The sequence below is a fragment of the Mytilus galloprovincialis genome, chromosome 11 (assembly GCF_965363235.1).
Source record: "Mytilus galloprovincialis chromosome 11, xbMytGall1.hap1.1, whole genome shotgun sequence".
Lineage (NCBI taxonomy): Eukaryota > Metazoa > Mollusca > Bivalvia > Mytilida > Mytilidae > Mytilus > Mytilus galloprovincialis.
The window spans coordinates 68239035-68257810 of record NC_134848.1 but is presented as its reverse complement, the minus strand read 5'-3'; the positions used below and the strand labels follow the sequence as shown (position 1 = coordinate 68257810).

The 18776-nt window shown below is 35.3% G+C and overlaps 1 long non-coding RNA gene across 1 annotated transcript; it reads right to left on the bottom strand.

The window, feature by feature from the left end:
- Positions 1-1841: 1841 nt before the first annotated feature.
- Positions 1842-5002, bottom strand: LOC143051326 (uncharacterized). The gene is made up of 2 exons (XR_012970706.1): positions 4418-5002; positions 1842-2330 (listed from the first exon to the last, which is right to left on the bottom strand). It is a non-coding gene; the product is annotated as an uncharacterized LOC143051326 (long non-coding RNA).
- Positions 5003-18776: the final 13774 nt, after the last annotated feature.

Here is an 18776-nt window from a genome sequence, read left to right as displayed (position 1 = left end):
GGTGCATTTTTTGTGTGTCTTTGTATGTTTGTTTGCATTTTTTTTATTCAGTTGTGCTATATGTCTGTGATGTAAGTTGTTCATGCTGGATCCCAATCATTATCACAGTAACCATGGTAACCTAGTAGAAACTCGATAATGGGGAATGTGTCAAAGAGACAACTGAACAACCCGTCCAAAGAGCAGAAAAACAGTCAAAGGCCACCAATAGGTCTTTAATACAGCGAGAAAATCCTGGACTCGGAGGCGTGCTTCAGCTGACCCATAAACAAAAGTAAGAACTAGTCTAGTAAAGTGATGTGGGTTTAACATTTTTTTAATATTTAAACACTTCCCCTATACCTCTTGCCAATGTAGAAAAACAAAGACGGCAATACGCACAGTAAAACTCAGTTTAAGTCCGAGTCCGAGTCGGATGTCAGATTAGGTAACAAAAGAAACTAAACAAAATGACTATGATACATACATGTATACATAAATTAACAAAAGGCTATTATATAGCAGTTACTGACATACCAAGTCTAGACCTCAATTAAACTGATTGAAAAATTATGGTTCATCATATGCAAATCAAGTACAATCCCTCCCGTTAGGGGTTTAGTAATATACCATCATAAAATAAATGAGAAGAACATAGCCCGTATCATGGCAACAACTGGTTTTAGAATACATGTGTTTATTTCTGATCATCGGCAAAGATCCTATAAGTGAAACAATATTAACGCAAACTTATGTCATCTTTAATGACCTGACAACATTATTGAGATCTTAGCTTTTGAGGTGAATGCCGACATTTTTGTGCTTTGTAAAGAATATTTCCATATTAAGATGGCTGCATGTTGATTTATATATACACGTACTTACGAATGTATAGTCCTTGTACCGATGATCAGAATTAGAAAATGTGTTGACTGGTTTGTGATATCGATAACCCTAGCCTGGTATTATAATTTTTCAGTATTACATAGATTTCTTTCGCTAAAATCTAATACATTGTTACATACACGAGTGAATCGTACAATTTGAGATATATAAACACAATGAGATGGCGACAAAGGAACGACCGTGCGCGGGCTGAAAAGCCAGTCAAGGTCGTTAAACACTTCCATATATATACAAGGGAATGTCACCATCTAAAAATGGACGATTAACAATAGAAAATGAAAAATCCTCTCCGTTATCATAAATTTTAGTATGTCTATTTGGGTTGCTCTCCTTATTGTGTCAATATAACGACTGCCATACAAGTGGAAGGGTTCGCGAGCTATAAAACCAGCTTTCTTCGGAAAATGCCTTTGTCATGGCCAGTGAGGAACATGACAACTATTTTCCCTTTGTTCTGTTGATTGATATAAGTCAATAATATTTCATTTTGTCAGTTTTTTATGGACTTACTCCTATTTGATTTTTGTTCATGTTCTTTATTGGACCATTCAGTTCATATGTAAGGGGGTGGATGTTTTATCTGAGGGGTATTAAAAGTCATTTTGTAGTAATTGACTCATATATATTTGAAGGTACCCATTGCTGTATTTCTAAAGAGTATTTTCTTGAAAAAAGGAAAAAGTCCTACAATGTTTAGAAATATCGTAGAAAAGAATCCTCTCAGATACGTACATAAAAGCTGATATATAAATAATGTTTTCTTACACTATAATACCGGCTGTTGAACTTCCAAATATATTTCGTCTAGCGGAGTCGTCTATCTTTATGATCTATTGTATATACAAATACTACATACAATTTATTCAGAAGCAAAATTTACGTGAAAAAAACGTCTTTTAACTAAGAAAATATTCTGAACGGAAAAGGATACCATCGAGCAGATTTACAAAAAGAAAATATGCAAATATATTTTAATTTAAACGTGTATTAATATAAGAACAAATCAACTTTCAACTACAAAAAAAAATGTTTTCTAGAATGTAAAATTACTATTCACTTCAGTTTAACAATTGACAAACACGTTGAATCTCCATAAATATCTCTAACATTTGCAGACTGTCGGACAGCAATGGTATCACCTACGTTCAGTCGTACCAGAGCTGACGTCGTCCCCGTGTGGATCATATGACGAACATAATTATGTTTTGGTACTATTTGGACTTCTGATAACACCGTGGAGTTGTTCTTTACAATACTAAATCGTGCTTCGGTGACTGTTAGAGATAGAGAGATTATTACCAAATAATATCCTGGCTTCTCACAGTGAAATGTCCCGGTATTGTTCACCAAATCTGACAAGTTGTGAATGCCATACGAGTTCTTTATCCCATGGAATATAATTCGTTTATTATTATGATTGAATCCACCACATGCCTGTACAGCAACTACAAGTAAAAAAGAGAAACAGATGTTAGAGGGTTGGATTGGGTTATATCATTTCTATATTCTTTAATAGCCATGGTGTATTGGTTAGCGCATCGGACTACTAACACAAAGGTTCCTGGTTCGATCCCCGTTCCGGGGAGAAAATTTCAAGGACTAAATGTCGGCTTTCCCTTGACACCGTTTGCGAGAATGGTCTGGAGAAACGATGCTAGTCCTTCCGAAGATGACGATAAATGGCTGACCCTTGTTAAGAGAGTGCTATATCTCTTGCACGTAAAAGACACCCTTTTGGATTTCGAAAAAGAGCAGGATAATGCCGCTACGAGGCAGCACTCACATCTGCAAAGTGGAAATGGATTAATATACGTTTCAATAACTTGTTTCCGAATCCACCATAAAAAAAACTATATTCTTTAATTTTTTAATTTTGCCTTTTCGAATCTTCTCTTTTCGATATTTATTTCCAACAGTATACCCTGACTCTCATTACGATTTTCGTAGATCACAAATCATTATATCAACTCTTTCTAGAATCATTTTGTAAAAAAAAAGTTTTGAAAAAAAGATTGGATGTATATAAATAATATTATTGTATCATTTTTTGCTGCACGTTCACATGTCGTCAACAATAGACAGAAATCTAAATAATGTGCCAAGCAATACATAAGTTATTAAGATATAAAAGTTAATGCAACATCATTTGTATGACTTTCATCTTGATTGGATAACGTCACCATTTTTTATGGCATCAATTCGCAATTGATGCTTTGTAAACATACGCGCAATCGCAGACGACGTATGGCAGATTTAAATGTGTGATATTTCTTTGTTTTATGTCAATTTCATTAGAATGGGTGTTTTAGGCCATGTTTCTCTGTTCACTAATTTGATGCCGTTTTTCTCTATTCTTTATGTTTTTGCAACCCTTTATTTGCAAGTTTTGATCTTTAGTCCCCTCCGTAAAATATCCAGTATGCCTTCGGAATATACAACTATTATATTGTCAAGAATTTCAATAACGACCGGGAAACATACTATTAGTTACATAGTGTGCTAGTGACCTAATACGGTATATATGGGGTCAGTAAATTCCTTATGGGGTGAAAGCGAAGCTCGAATCCCCATATGGAATTTACTGACCCCATATATACCGTATTAGGTCACTAGCACACTATGTAACGAATTTATCTTACCGACTATCTTAACGTGTGAAATTAAGACTAGTGATTCTCAAAACGAACAAGTCTTCAATAATGTTAGCACTAAGAAAATACTTCCATTGATCCTACAAAAACTGATGCCAACAATAACGACTTGTAAGGTTTAAATGTGTTTTATGAATTTGTTTCAATCTTAATCATCAATTTCTTCGTCTGTTGGAACTTTTAAGATTTTTTCTCAGTACCGTTTTGTTTTTTATAAAGGGACATAACACCATTACTAACCGTGTATGAAATAAGTCCCGCCCCCTTCTTACCTAATAAGGAATATAAAGGGACGTAACTACACTACTAACCGTGTATGAGATAAGCCCCGCCTCCCTACTAACCTAATATCAAATATACACGGTTTGCACGCGGACGCTTTTAACCAATCATATTCCTGGAAATGTATAGGAGGTAAGATAATAAACTATCACAGACCCTTGTAATGACACGATGATATATATGACAGTTTGACGTATAGCTCACATAATCTGTCTGTTCTTCAAGACTATATTTTGCTCTCTATAGTATTTTTGATTTTTTCATGTTATCGTATTGCTGTCTCATTGGCGTATGTAAGTATCCCAGATCTCCTGTGTTTGCACGAAAATAAACCTGCATTGTTTAAATTAGTATTAGAAAATAAGCAGAAACCTCAAATATAAAAAAAGAAGATGTGGTATGATTGCCAACGAGCCAACTCTCCACAAGTGACCAAATGACATAGAAATTAACAGCTATAGGTCACCGTACGGCCTACAACAATGAGAAAAGCCCATACCGCATAGTCAGCTATAATAGGCCCCAAAATGGCAAATGTACAACAAAGTTGATTTACAAGACCTTAAACCAAAATATACATTGTATTAAATAGCTCTTACCAGCTTCTTGGTTCAGACCCTGTTGTATCTGAGATATATTTGATTTCATACTGGCTTGTACAACACCAAAACTATGAAACGCATTGTCTATTCGCATCTTAATCTTACGTATGTCCGTTTCGGATTCACTTTTAGAATTATTTAGCTCCGTTTCAAGATGAAGTAATCGTTCTTTGGAGCCTGTTTTCTTTTCCAAGTTTGCTATTCTTTTCTGAAGTTCTGAATTTTCTATTAGGATATCTGACGACTTTGATTTCCAGTTCTCAGTTTCGTTTTTCATCTCTTGTATTTCTCGCTGCAGCTGACCACCTAAATATTTCTCTAGTTGTGTACGATATTTTCTTTCCTCGGTCAACATATCTGTTATATCATTGTAATGGGAACCTGCTTTTGACGGAGTTGTTGTATCCAACAAAAATGAATTTGAAAACGAAAAGCACAAAATCACGAAAAAAATCATTTCTTCCATGTACGTATTCACAAATATACTGAAATACAGAAGTTGATGTAAAATAAAAATAAAAACTCGTATTTGTATTCACCTTTGGGAATTCTTATATCGCTATGAAGTACATAGACTATCTTATGTGCAGTCCGACGTAAAATAAACAAATCAGAAATCTTACGTCTATCAGTCTATATAGACATTTTCAGTCCGAATATACAATCAGTCAAAATAAACAGTTCAAATTACAAAATGTATATCGTGTTTATGTAGGACGTAAAAGCGTTGGCCGTGCGTTTCATACCATTTTGCAAACGTTCTTTTAATTAATCAACGCTTTCATATCCATATAGAAGCAATACATTTTTTAGTAACATACCAGCTGTTGTCGCCTGCTTTATAAAAAAAAACGTCTTTTTTCTTTTTTTCTTATCTTTATTTTTGATTTTAAAAAGGTCAGGATTTCTCATACCTCCATACAATACCACCTGAAAAGGATAATCAGGTAGTACATGTAAATACAGAAATTTTAATTTTTTCCCCTTTAATTGGTTTTGCATTCATGATAAATCTTTTATCGTATTCATAACTCTATGAAATAGACTCGGAGCGATTTAGAGCTAGACGTATTCAATGAATATATAATTTTGACTGTATCTGTATTGACTTAAATATGTGTTTTTGAATTGTTATAAAGGTGTCGCTGGGTACAAATTGTAGATGCCTAGTTGATGTAAAATCTCTTGTATATATTCTGAGTCGTGTCTCATATGCATACAGTTTTAATAATTTGAACGCTTATTATTCAAAATACCAAATTTATTTGAAAAAAAACCGTTATTGTATACTGGTTGTATCTTTGGATTGTCATTTATTTGTCAACATGTTTTTGCTCCTAAGAACCACTAACATCTATATCATGTCATTATCAGTTTGTTCCAATGTCCTTGACGAAAACGAAAACATCATATCAGACCTAATATTTTGAAAGAAAATGGTTTCATATTTTGTGTTATGCTTATGTTTTGGACTCTCAGGGGCGTTTTTGTTTGACACTAGTACGATTTCTCCGGGCGGAGGAAGAGGAGGAATAACAGATAAACATTACTATGACTTACTCGATTTAATCATGGAAGAAAGAAGATCACGCCGGCAGCTGGAGCAGTATGTGGGTGGTCCATTACAAGGTGAATTAAAACATCTACAAAACGAGACCATTTCATTGAAGACGAATTATCAAAAGTTGGTATCTGATAATGGGAACCTTAAAAATAAATTATCCCGCTTGGAAAATGAGACCGGCTCAAAAGATGAACTTTTTCAATTTGAGCAGAAATTAAACGATACCAGAGACGCTGCCGAGAGACAAATTCAACAAGTCAAGACGTATGTTGACAACATTTCACAGAACTTTAATTCAATTATTAACGGAATATCTTCAAATGTGGCAAATATGACGCAACAGCAGGATAACGACAGAGAAATGGGTAAGATAGCGTAATTAGGCAGTTAATTTTTTTATCAATATTATTAATATTTGTATCCACATTACTGGTATGTTGATAAGTCCTTTTGTTCAGTTTTTTTTTTATCACGATACAATTTTCACCAAAGCTCCTCTGACATATCAAATGCAAGGGACTGTCAGAACAGTATAAAGAACATTATATCTTGACACCTTTAAACCAGTTTATAACAGAACCTATGCATTACAGATTTTTAGACAATTCTAACCGAGAACAGTTTTAAAGACAGTTCTAACCGAGAACAGTTCTAGATAGTTCTAACCGAGAACAGTTTTCGACAGTTCTAACCGATAACAGTGTAAGACAGTTCTAACCGAGAACAGTTAAGATAGTTCTAACCGAGAACAGTTTTAGATAGTTCTAACCGAGAACAGTTTACCACAGTTCTAACCGAGAACAGTTTTAGACAGTTCTAACCGAGAACAGTTTTAGACAGTTCTAACCGAGAACAGTTTTCGACAGTTCTGACCGAGAACAGTTTTCGACAGTTCTAACCGAAAACAGTTTTCGACAGTTCTAACTGAGAACAGTTTTAGACAGTTCTAACTTTATTCTCGATAAGGTTTACGGAATAGAAAATGATGAGCAAGAACTGCAGAACACTAGGGAAAACAAACAATGAAAATTGAAAAAAATGTTCAAACAAATAAAAGAATAAGAAAATAAAGACCCATCCACCATGCACAAATCAACTTGGAATCATGTAATGTTTCTTAAAATATATAGTACCAATATTACGGGCTAAGTAGGGCCATAACTGCATCTCTCATTAAGAAAATCAATCAGATAAAATGTACATGTTCCTATTTTTGTTTTTTACAGTTGGTTTACAAGCATGCGGTGGATTCATGGTTAAGCATTACATCGTGGATAGTTATTATTCAGAGAAGATGAAATTTTCCAAAGTTATTAACTCGTACGGATTCCAGAACATATCAGCATTGCAAAACGATGGCAAATTTATTTGTGAAAAACCTGGGTTGTATCTATTTATAGTAACATTAATGTCGAAAGATTCAAATTCTCGTTTTAATATCGTTTTGCATGATACTGCGGGAAAATTTCATTTCTTGACGAGTGTTCAGATTGCTCCGGTGTATAAATCTAGTTCGACCATTGATATGTACCACAGTGGAACAGGATCTGCTGTGATACAGCTGAACACCAACGATACAATGTATATAGAACCGAAAGACATTAGACATACTTACACGAATATGAACTGCATCTCTGTCATGAAGCTCAGATAACTCATGTCTACAGTATCGTGAAAGTCTTATGGAACTAATTTTCTCAAAATGAATGAAAAGACGCCATTATTATCACATTATTATTATTATAATACCGCTTTTAAAGTTTTTGTTCTATATGAAAATAAGGAGATTAAATCTTGTAATTGTATTGTAACGAGTATATATATACATTGAATGAATCATGTTCTGATATTCAGAAACGGGCGGGGATTCAGTCAGGGCGAAATGTCTAAACACTAAATCCTGGATCCAAACCTGAAAATTTCCTAGTCAACTGGTACTGCTTCATTACATGCATGCACTTGTCTGTGTACCACTTCTAGAAATACACACATTGGCACACAAAACATGTATAGTCAATAATAGTGCATTGACTTGACATATCAACGATATAAGGATGAGGCTTAGAAACGGGAAAATGCGAGGCTTTGCCGAATCCTGATATCGTTGATATGTCAAGTCAACGTACTATATTATTGTCTTTATACTGCAATCTAAAAAAAAACAATTTTCAATTGTTCTTTAATGGGTTAATGTCATTATTTGATTTAAATATTGGGAAACTTCCCCCTTTTATTTAAAGGCCTCATATCATACAGGCGGAGAAATATATAACAATAATTACATTAGATGTATGTTTCATTACGATACGTTATTCTGATTGGCTAACGGCACATCATGTGTTATTCCTTAAGCAGTTGTACCACTCATTAAAACTTCTCATTCATGATGACACGAGGTCCCACAATAAAGTGCACAGGTAAATGAAATAAAAACTTGATAAAAGGCGTGTTTTCATGATCCTATAGGTAAAAATGTAATTATAAGTATTGAATGCTTTTTTTTGTAACTTTATAGGGTTGTAAAAGCGTTGACCGTGCGCACATTTTAAGTATGAAGCGCTTCCGCGCTTCATACAAAATGTACTTCGGTCAACGCTTTTACACCCCAATAAATTTACAAAAAAGAGCATTCAATTCTTAAAATGAAATGTACATTACCTGCTGAAACCAACAACCAATGGTGAACGAATTTGTTTGAGAATGAACTAAAATATCAACAATAAGCATAAAACATAATGATTTATAGTTTGCAAACCAAAATTTAACAAGTGAAGTATTTTTTTTTCTCTAAAAATTGCAAAAGAAATAAGTTTCAGTCGTTGTATACATTGGAAACAAGGACAGGTTGAATAGGTCGTATGAATAATTAATTATAATTTCGGCAATTTCTATTTAAATATTCATGAGGAAAAGTGATGTCAGGTCAGTGACTGAATATGACATAGAAATATACGGTCAACGCATTTTGACAGCTCAAATAGAACGCGTGCAGTATAAATCCAAATTATACGATTAGGAAAATAAAAACTTGAAAAAGATTACTATTTATCAACAAAGCTAATGTTTGATTACATAAAAATAAATATACTGCGTTTATAAATGCCGTTAAAAATTCATGTACAACAAAGCTATGGATCAATTTTATATTATCTTTGTCGACAATGTGTTAAAAAAACCCACAGAGGAATAATTGTGATGTACAGTACATGCATATCAATTCCCTATAAAAGAGAGCAAAGATATCATAGGGACATCCAAACTAATAAGTCGAAAACAAACAGACAACGTCATGGCTAAAAAGACGAACAGACAAATAAAAGTAGGCAAAATACAACGAAGAAAAATAATGACTGAGCAACATGAATCGCACTAAAGCTAGGAGTAACTTTACATGATCCGGGAGGGTACGCAGATCCTGCTTCACATGTGGAGATTGTAATGACATACTTAGAAGAAAATAGAATTCTTGGGGAGATCCAGGAAGAATTTAGAAAACAAGAACTGAGGACAATTATAGTTTGACACTACATGTTATTTGTTCTATCCGTAAAGCTAAAATAACATAAAAGGTGTCTCGCGTGACATATCTAAAGCTTTTTATAGCGTCTCAAATAACATAAAAACGTTTTTCGATTTCTGTGACCTATATAAAACTTTTGACAGAGTCTCATAAAACATAAAAAGTTATCGCTTACCGTGACCTATATCAAGCTTTTGACAGAGTTTCAAAAACATAAAAGATTTCCCGCTTTCCATGAAGCTATATAAAGCTTTTGGCAGAGTCTCGAATAACATTAAAAGTTTCTCGCTTTGCGTGACCTATCTAAAGCTTTTGGCAGCGACTCAAATAACATAAAAAGTTTCTTGCTTTCCGTGACCCATCTTATACGTTTGACAGAGTCTGAAGAGATGGTATTCTATATTTATTGAGGCAAGACAGCATTTAAGGCAAGTGCTGGAATTTGACCAACTCTCTTTATAGCAATGTATGAAATAAAATATTGTTTGGTGCTCGTGAATAAAGTTTCTTCGACCAAGAATTGGACAAGAAGCAAGGTTGTGTTTTTATCCCCGATACTGTTCTTCGTTCTAATTAGCTGCAAAAACGTAGCTCTATTGTCCTTCTTTTTTTTGCGGTCCGCAAATATCAAAAATCATCAAAAGGACCTTAAGAGCTACGTTTTCGCAGCTACGTTCTAATGAATGTCTTCGTACATGTATAAAGATGTTTGAGCCAGTAATTTGGGCGTTGATCTCTGACTCCTGAAATGTTTTATGTTTGCTGACAATGTTATAATATAGAATATATTCATTACCAGGAATGTATTATTTTCAACTTATCGGGATGTTCGCTCCTCTTTTTTTTGAATCTTGCTAGATATTTGATCCACTAGTTTAATCTATTTAGTGTCATTAATCGAGCTTTAAAATGTATATTCAAATACATATATGTTGTAGCTGTAGTATACACACTTTTCTTTTCACAACTATATATTATACATTGCTTTCAGCTGGCTGACTTGTGCAAGAATCTTAACACAATTAAATATATTTAATAAAGGGGTTTTAACATCATCATTGTCTTATTCACAGTCGGCAATTTCAATTCAAAAGCAAACGAAATTTCAAGAACAATTTTTTTGGCGACCAGTCAGCGGTCTTCGGTTCACGTATTGCTTTTCTCATTTTTAGCTCACCTTCCCCAAAGGGCCAAGTGAGCTTTTCCCATCACTTGGCGTCCGTCGTCGTCGTCGTCTTCCGTCGTCGTTAACTTTTACAAAAATCTTCTTCTTGGGCCAAATTAAACCAAACTTGGCCACAATCATCATAGGGGTATCTAGTTTAAACTAGAGGCTCTAAGGAGCCTGTGTCGCTCACCTTGGTCTATGTGCATATCATAAACTAAGGACAGAGATTGATTCATTCCAAAATTGTGTCTTGGTGATGGCGAAGTATTTGTAGATCTTACTTTACTGAACATTCTTGCTGCTTACAATTATCTCTATCTCTAATGAACTTGTCCCAGTAGTTGAAATATTTTGTAAACATTTACAAAATTTATGAAAATTGTTAAAAGTTTACTATAAAGGGCAATAAGTCCTTAAGGGGTCAATTGACCATTTCGGTCATGTTGACTTATTTGTAAATCTTACTTTGCTGAACATTATTGCTGTTTACAGTTTATCTCATCTATAATAATGTTCAAGATAATAGCCAAAAAACAGCAAAATTTCCTTAAAATTACCAATTTCGGGGCAGCAACCCAACAACGGGTTGTCCGATTCATATGAAAATTTCAGGGCATATAGATCTTGACCTGATAAACGGTCAATTGACCCCCTAAGGAGTTATTGCCTTTTTAACAATTGTCATAAAATTTGTAAAATTTTACTAACATTTTCCACTGTAACTACTGGGCTAAGTTCATTATAGATAGAGATAATTGTAAGCAGAAGAATGTTCCGTAAAGTAAGATCTACAAACACATCACCATCACCAAAACACAATGTTGTGATGAATCCATCTGTGTCCTTTGTTTAATATTCACAGTCATAGACCAAGGTGAGCGACACAGGCTCTTTAGGGCCTCTAGTTAAAAGATACAACAAGTTTTAACCATTGGTCAATATTAATGTTTCCCACATGTATTGTAAGCAGTATTCAATGAGTGTAATGTGTAGGCACACATATATCCGACTTCCGTATTTGACCTTGACCTTTTAATGGTTCATTGGACTTTTTTAAGTTTCCAGACAATAATTTCCTTTTACCTTTAATTATTGTTAACTTTTAATCATTGTGACTAGCAAAGACACTCATCATACCACATCTTCTCATTTATAATATAAGTTATGACTCTGTGAGAAATACAGTTATATTTAATGAATGGCTGTTATTTATTTTGAATTTATTGAACCATAAAATTAATTTTTGACTCTTCACATTGAATAATCCGCGAAGCGGATTATGTTAAATGTGAAGAATCAAAAATTAATTTTATGGTTCAATAAATTCAAAATAAATTATTGCCATTCATTATAAATAAATTTCTATCAAAAATAAGACTCAAAGATATATATTAATACGAATAACAAACGTACACAGATGTTTGCGTATGAATACACAACGTTAGAGTGGGTGTGTCTCCATAAAAATTGATAACATTGAAAATAAAGCTAATTCTTTTAACCGATCAAAAGACAGTAAATACACCAAATTTATTTATATATATATGCAATACATCATGCAGACTTTCGTCTTATGTTCGGCGTAAATCGTACATGGCAGTCACGTATGCGACTTTATAATGTATGTGAAGTTAGCAGCCGGTTCGTTATTCGTTATTCGATATTCAATATCCAACCGGCTGCTAGCAGCCAGTTTGATATTCAAAATTTAGTGAAAAATCATAAGAAAATTAAATACTTGAAATTATAAAAAGCACGATTTTCATAGTCAAAAGGACTGATAAGATACGTAGGAATCATTAAATGACCTTTTCAAGCTGTCGCAATTTCTCGTCGTCCTCGAATATAAACCCTTTTCCGTGCGACTTATTTGTCTGTATGTAATATAGAGTTTTGTCATAAAAACGACTTCAAAGATGTACTTTTGTGTATTATGTTTCTTACGACAAAAAGAAAAACCGATAACTCTAGAAATATTTTTAACTATAAATAGAAATATATATGGAAAGCCAAAAAAAAAAAAATTTCAGTCATCTAAATTTTAGGACAAAGGGCACAGGGTGATGGTGAGAGCGCCCTGATCTCTCAATCTTTATAATATTTAACAGACATTTAGTCAATAGGTAGATACAAACGTGACTAAAAGGACTTTGGGTACACTTCCTGTCTTCTATGTTTACGGAGCGCTCAAAGTGCCAGTTGGATATTCAAAATATATAGCGAAAACCTACCCGAGACCGCTTAAATGAGGTTGAGACCCCACTGGTCTTTCAATGTCCATAAAATTCAACCAAATCATTGACTCTGTATATATAAAGATTGTATTAGATGGAGTTTTCAGAAAAACGTCATCTTCAATATCTACGGAGGGCTAAGATTGTCACTTTTCATTCAAAAAATGTCCAAATTTTAGGACAAAGGGCACAGGGTGATGGTGAGAGCGCCCTGATCTCTCAATCTTTATAATATTTAACAGACATTTAGTCAATAGGTAGATACAAACGTGACTAAAAGGACTTTGGGTACACTTCCTGTCTTCTATGTTTACGGAGCGCTCAAAGTGCCAGTTGGATATTCAAAATATATAGCGAAAACCTACCCGAGACCGCTTAAATGAGGTTGAGACCCCACTGGTCTTTCAATGTCCATAAAATTCAACCAAATCATTGACTCTGTATATATAAAGATTGTATTAGATGGAGTTTTCAGAAAAACGTCATCTTCAATATCTACGGAGGGCTAAGATTGTCACTTTTCATTCAAAAAATGTCCAAATTTTAGGACAAAGGGCACAGGGTGATGGTGAGAGCGCCCTGATCTCTCAATCTTTATAATATTTAACAGACATTTAGTCAATAGGTAGATACAAACGTGACTAAAAGGACTTTGGGTACACTTCCTGTCTTCTATGTTTACGGAGCGCTCAAAGTGCCAGTTGGATATTCAAAATATATAGCGAAAACCTACCCGAGACCGCTTAAATGAGGTTGAGACCCCCCTGGTCTTTCAATGTCCATAAAATTCAACCAAATCATTGACTCTGTATATATAAAGATTGTATTAGATGGAGTTTTCAGAAAAACGTCATCTTCAATATCTACGGAGGGCTAAGATTGTCACTTTTCATTCAAAAAATGTCCAAATTTTAGGACAAAGGGCACAGGGTGATGGTGAGAGCGCCCTGCTCTCTCAATCTTTCTAATATTTAACAGACATTTAGTCAATAGGTAGATACAAACGTGACTAAAAGGACTTTGGGTACACTTCCTGTCTTCTATGTTTACGGAGCGCCCAAAGTGCCAGTTGGATATTCAAAATATATAGCGAAAACCTACCCGAGACCGCTTAAATTAGGTTGAGACCCCCCTGGTGTTTCAATGTCCATAAAATTCAAGCAAATCATTGACTCTGTATATATAAAGATTGTATTAGATGGAGTTTCCAGAAAACGTCATCTTCAATATCTACGGAGGGCTAAGATTGTCACTTTTAAGTCAAAAAATGTCCAAATTTTAGGACAAAGGGCACAGGGTGATGGTGAGAGCGCCCTGATCTCTCAATCTTTCTAATATTGAACAGACATTTAGTCAATAGGTAGATACAAACGTGACTAAAAGGACTTTGGGTACACTTCCTGTCTTCTATGTTTACGGAGCGCTCAAAGTGCCAGTTGGATATTCAAAATATATAGCGAAACCCTACCCGAGACCGCTTAAATGAGGTTGAGACCCCCCTGGTCTTTCAATGTCCATAAAATTCAACCAAATCATTGACTCTGTATATATAAAGATTGTATTAGATGGAGTTTTCAGAAAAACGTCATCTTCAATATCTACGGAGGGCTAAGATTGTCACTTTTCATTCAAAAAATGTCCAAATTTTAGGACAAAGGGCACAGGGTGATGGTGAGAGCGCCCTGCTCTCTCAATCTTTCTAATATTTAACAGACATTTAGTCAATAGGTAGATACAAACGTGACTAAAAGGACTTTGGGTACACTTCCTGTCTTCTATGTTTACGGAGCGCCCAAAGTGCCAGTTGGATATTCAAAATATATAGCGAAAACCTACCCGAGACCGCTTAAATTAGGTTGAGACCCCCCTGGTGTTTCAATGTCCATAAAATTCAAGCAAATCATTGACTCTGTATATATAAAGATTGTATTAGATGGAGTTTCCAGAAAACGTCATCTTCAATATCTACGGAGGGCTAAGATTGTCACTTTTCAGTCAAAAAATGTCCAAATTTTAGGACAAAGGGCACAGGGTGATGGTGAGAGCGCCCTGATCTCTCAATCTTTCTAATATTGAACAGACATTTAGTCAATAGGTAGATACAAACGTGACTAAAAGGACTTTGGGTACACTTCCTGTCTTCTATGTTTACGGAGCGCTCAAAGTGCCAGTTGGATATTCAAAATATATAGCGAAACCCTACCCGAGACCGCTTAAATGAGGTTGAGACCCCCCTGGTCTTTCAATGTCCATAAAATTCAACCAAATCATTGACTCTGTATATATAAAGATTGTATTAGATGGAGTTTTCAGAAAAACGTCATCTTCAATATCTACGGAGGGCTAAGATTGTCACTTTTCATTCAAAAAATGTCCAAATTTTAGGACAAAGGGCACAGGGTGATGGTGAGAGCGCCCTGCTCTCTCAATCTTTCTAATATTTAACAGACATTTAGTCAATAGGTAGATACAAACGTGACTAAAAGGACTTTGGGTACACTTCCTGTCTTCTATGTTTACGGAGCGCCCGAAGTGCCAGTTGGATATTCAAAATATATAGCGAAAACCTACCCGAGACCGCTTAAATGAGGTTGAGACCCCCCTGGTCTTTCAATGTCCATAAAATTCAACCAAATCATTGACTCTGTATATATAAAGATTGTATTAGATGGAGTTTCCAGAAAAACGTCATCTCCAATATCTACGGAGGGCTAAGATTGTCACTTTTCAGTCAAAAAATGTCCAAATTTTAGGACAAAGGGCACAGGGTGATGGTGAGAGCGCCCTGATCTCTCAATCTTTCTAATATTTAACAGAAATTTAGTCAATAGGTAGATACAAACGTAACTAAAAGGACTTTGGGTACACTTCCTGTCTTCTATGTTTACGGAGCGCCCAAAGTGCCAGTTGGATATTCAAAATATATAGCGAAAACCTACCCGAGACCGCTTAAATTAGGTTGAGACCCCCCTGGTGTTTCAATGTCCATAAAATTCAAGCAAATCATTGACTCTGTATATATAAAGATTGTATTAGATGGAGTTTCCAGAAAAACGTCATCTTCAATATCTACGGAGGGCTAAGATTGTCACTTTTCAGTCAAAAAATGTCCAAATTTTAGGACAAAGGGCACAGGGTGATGGTGAGAGCGCCCTGATCTCTCAATCTTTCTAATATTTAACAGAAATTTAGTCAATAGGTAGATACAAACGTGACTAAAAGGACTTTGGGTACACTTCCTGTCTTCTATGTTTACGGAGCGCTCAAAGTGCCAGTTGGATATTCAAAATATATAGCGAAACCCTACCCGAGACCGCTTAAATGAGGTTGAGACCCCCCTGGTCTTTCAATGTCCATAAAATTCAACCAAATCATTGACTCTGTATATATAAAGATTGTATTAGATGGAGTTTCCAGAAAAACGTCATCTTCAATATCTACGGAGGGCTAAGATTGTCACTTTTCATTCAAAAAATGTCCAAATTTTAGGACAAAGGGCACAGGGTGATGGTGAGAGCGCCCTGCTCTCTCAATCTTTCTAATATTTAACAGACATTTAGTCAATAGGTAGATACAAACGTGACTAAAAGGACTTTGGGTACACTTCCTGTCTTCTATGTTTACGGAGCGCCCGAAGTGCCAGTTGGATATTCAAAATATATAGCGAAAACCTACCCGAGACCGCTTAAATGAGGTTGAGACCCCCTGGTCTTTCAATGTCCATAAAATTCAACCAAATCATTGACTCTGTATATATAAAGATTGTATTAGATGGAGTTTCCAGAAAAACGTCATCTCCAATATCTACGGAGGGCTAAGATTGTCACTTTTCAGTCAAAAAATGTCCAAATTTTAGGACAAAGGGCACAGGGTGATGGTGAGAGCGCCCTGCTCTCTCAATCTTTCTAATATTTAACAGAAATTTAGTCAATAGGTAGATACAAACGTAACTAAAAGGACTTTGGGTACACTTCCTGTCTTCTATGTTTACGGAGCGCTCAAAGTGCCAGTTGGATATTCAAAATATATAGCGAAAACCTACCCGAGACCGCTTAAATGAGGTTGAGACCCCCCTGGTCTTTCAATGTCCATAAAATTCAATCAAATCATTGAATCTGTATATATAAAGATTGTATTAGATGGAGTTTCCAGAAAAACGTCATCTTCAATATCTACGGAGGGCTAAGATTGCCACTTTTCATTAAAAAAGTGTCCAAATTTTAGGACAAAGGGCACAGGGTGATGGTGAGAGCGCCCTGCTCTCTCAATCTTTCTAATATTTAACAGGCATTTAGTCAATAGGTAGATACAAACGTGACTAAAAGGACTTTGGGTACACTTCCTGTCTTCTATGTTTACGGAGCGCCCAAAGTGCCAGTTGGATATTCAAAATATATAGCGAAAACCTACCCGAGACCGCTTAAATGAGGTTGAGACCCCCCTGGTGTTTCAATGTCCATAAAATTCAAGCAAATCATTGACTCTGTATATATAAAGATTGTATTAGATGGAGTTTTCAGAAAAACGTCATCTTCAATATCTACGGAGGGCTAAGATTGTCACTTTTCAGTCAAAAAATGTCAAAATTTTAGGACAAAGGGCACAGGGTGATGGTGAGAGCGCCCTGATCTCTCAATCTTTCTAATATTTAACAGACATTTAGTCAATAGGTAGATACAAACGTGACTAAAAGGACTTTGGGTACACTTCCTGTCTTCTATGTTTACGGAGCGCTCAAAGTGCCAGTTGGATATTCAAAATATATAGCGAAACCCTACCCGAGACCGCTTAAATGAGGTTGAGACCCCCCTGGTCTTTCAATGTCCATAAAATTCAACCAAATCATTGACTCTGTATATATAAAGATTGTATTAGATGGAGTTTTCAGAAAAACGTCATCTTCAATATCTACGGAGGGCTAAGATTGTCACTTTTCAGTCAAAAAATGTCCAAATTTTAGGACAAAGGGCACAGGGTGATGGTGAGAGCGCCCTGATCTCTCAATCTTTCTAATATTTAACAGAAATTTAGTCAATAGGTAGATACAAACGTAACTAAAAGGACTTTGGGTACACTTCCTGTCTTCTATGTTTACGGAGCGCTCAAAGTGCCAGTTGGATATTCAAAATATATAGCGAAAACCTACCCGAGACCGCTTAAATGAGGTTGAGACCCCCCTGGTCTTTCAATGTCCATAAAATTCAACCAAATCATTGACTCTGTATATATAAAGATTGTATTAGATGGAGTTTCCAGAAAAACGTCATCTTCAATATCTACGGAGGGCTAAGATTGTCACTTTTCAGTCAAAAAATGTCCAAATTTTAGGACAAAGGGCACAGGGTGATGGTGAGAGCGCCCTGCTCTCTCAATCTTTCTAATATTTAACAGGCATTTAGTCAATAGGTAGATACAAACGTGACTAAAAGGACTTTGGGTACACTTCCTGTCTTCTATGTTTACGGAGCGCCCAAAGTGCCAGTTGGATATTCAAAATATATAGCGAAAACCTACCCGAGACCGCTTAAATGAGGTTGAGACCCCCCTGGTGTTTCAATGTCCATAAAATTCAAGCAAATCATTGACTCTGTATATATAAAGATTGTATTAGATGGAGTTTTCAGAAAAACGTCATCTTCAATATCTACGGAGGGCTAAGATTGTCACTTTTCAGTCAAAAAATGTCAAAATTTTAGGACAAAGGGCACAGGGTGATGGTGAGAGCGCCCTGATCTCTCAATCTTTCTAATATTTAACAGACATTTAGTCAATAGGTAGATACAAACGTGACTAAAAGGACTTTGGGTACACTTCCTGTCTTCTATGTTTACGGAGCGCTCAAAGTGCCAGTTGGATATTCAAAATATATA